Below are 2,500 nucleotides of genomic sequence, written 5' to 3'. Positions count from 1 at the left end.
AAGAGAGAGGATGAAAGAAAGGCAGAGTCAGAGAGACAGAGAGAGAGAGAAAACGAAAAGAAGAAAGAAAGAGAGAGAGAATGAAAGGACGAAAGAAACTGAGAGAAAGAGAGAGACACAAATAAAGAAAGCAACAACAAGAGAAACAGACAACAAAAAAAGACAGAAACACCAGCAAGTTTACAGACAGACAAAATAAACACTTACCACAACACCATCTGCAAATCTGCAATTCTCTCCATCTTCAGTCTCCAGCCTCCTGCATCCATGTCTGTCAATAACCACTCCCCCCACCCCCTTCTCCCCCCTCCTCCACCCATCCACCACCCACTTTCCCTCAGAGCCGGACTGAGGAGGGGCGGGGCGCTATTGGAGGCAACTTTGGGAGACCAAGGTTCTCAGACAACTTGTGCCAAGGTCTCTGTATGATCATAGAAATGTAAAATAATAATAGTAGTTATAATAAATAAATATATTTATAAATAAATAATGAATAAATAGATATATAAATAAATAATAAATAAATAAATATATGAATAAATGAATATATATATAAATCAATAAATAGATATAAATAGATATATAAATCAATAGATAGATATAAATAGATATATAAATCCATAGATAGATATAAATAGATATATAAATCAATAAGTAGATATAAATAGATATATAAATCAATAAACAGATATAAATAGATATATGAATCAATAAAGTTTTTCGGACTCTATACATCAATGAAAGAGTGGAAAGCAATCAAAATGTGCACTTAGAATATGCATGCGAGTTGATAGATAGATTGCACTCTGCGTGGGCCCAATTAAGAGCAATTACTCCAATGGGCTTAAGGCTGGTACTGCATCCCCTTTCACTCAACCCATGACACTTTCCGTACTCACTCCACCGAAGACACTCCTCCCCCTACTCCCCAACCCATCCGCTTCAGACCCCCCCTTCACTCATGGTATTTTCCACCCTTCTTCCTCCCAAGATACTCTTCTTCTTCTTCTTCTTCTTCTTCTTCTTCTTCCTCTCCCCCCTTTTCCCTACTCCCCCATTCATGATACTTTCCACCCTCATCCTACCTCACCCCCATCCCTATTCATGGCATTTTCCACCCTTACCCTCTTCAAGATGTTCGATACCCTCCCTCCTCTCCCCCTTCCCCCTATCCACAACTACACATTCCTTCCCCCCCTCCTCCCCAAACTAATCCGAAATCCTTTCATTCCTCAAGTCAGGCGATGAATTTATATTGATATTTTATTTATTTATATATTGTTTGATTTTATTTTTTTTTTTATATTATTTTTTATATATTTATTTTTTTTACGGGTTTATAATAAACACGTTGGGAGGCAAGACATATTCTTCTCTGGCGGTCCTAGTGGACGCAGTCGAGGTTGGCGAGCGCGCGCGCGGGGGGAGGGGAGGGCGCGTGAGCGAGCGGAGGGGGCGCGGACGGGAGAGAAAGATGCGCGGGAGAACCCGCGGGGGGGGGGGAGGTGGGTGCGGGCGATGAGGGCAGGCAAGCGCAGTGGAGACGGTAGCTAAGACCAAAGGACCAGAACAAGATGACCAGTAAAAAACCCCCGAAAACCAGAAGCAAGAACGAACAAGCCACAGAACGAGACGAGAAAGAGAAAATAGAAAAGCGAGCAAGGGCCAGGGCCGAGACCTAACGAACGAGGCCAAAGCCGCGAACGACGAGCGGAACGCCGTGGAAGAGCACGACCCAAGCCTTGCCATAGACGCAGCAGAGCAAGAGCAGCGACGAGGACCAGGAAAGAAAAAGAGAAGCGCCGTGCCAGAAACGACGCGTCCCTAGGCATCCGAAAGAGCAACCGCCAGAGCAAGTCGAAGAGAACTGAAGCCAAGAAGGCCCGCCCCCCCGACCCGCGGAAAGGACGAACAAGCCGACAGCCAAGGCACCGGCCAGAGACAAGAGAACGAGAAAGAGAAAGAGGGAATAGAAAGGACACGCAGCCGTAATCAACGCCCCGCCACATCCCTGAGACAAAGCCCGGAGACCGCGCCCCGCGAAAAACGCCCGCCGCGCAACCGAACGACTGAGCCCTAGCCCTGACGGTCCCCGGCCTCGAGCCAGGCCCATCTCCTCTACGGCCCACGCTATCCGTGCAGCAGCAGGCGCCCGCCCTCCACCGACCCCGCAGCTTAGAGTCCCCGCCCGCTCCCGTCCTCCCGCTCACTCCCGTGCCCGAGCCCGGACGTTCTCTCTTTGCCTCTGTCTCTGTGTCTCTCTCTCTCTCTTTGTCTCTTTCTTTCACTCTCTTTCTTCCTCTCTTTGTCTCTTTCTCTCTCTCTCTCTTTGTCTCTTTCTCTCTCTCTATCTCTCTCTCTCTCTTTGTCTCTCTCTCTCTCTCCCTCTTCCTCTTTCTCTCCCTTTTTTTTTTTCTTCTTCTTCTTCTTCCTCTTCCTCTTCCTCTTCCTCTTCCTCTTCCTCTCCCTCTCCCTCTCCTTCTCCCACTCCTAACTCCCT

The sequence above is a fragment of the Penaeus japonicus genome, unplaced genomic scaffold (assembly GCF_977035675.1).
Source record: "Penaeus japonicus unplaced genomic scaffold, GWHDUDI00000001_assembly GWHDUDI00000042, whole genome shotgun sequence".
NCBI lineage: Eukaryota > Metazoa > Arthropoda > Malacostraca > Decapoda > Penaeidae > Penaeus > Penaeus japonicus.
This window is presented reverse-complemented; position numbering follows the sequence as displayed.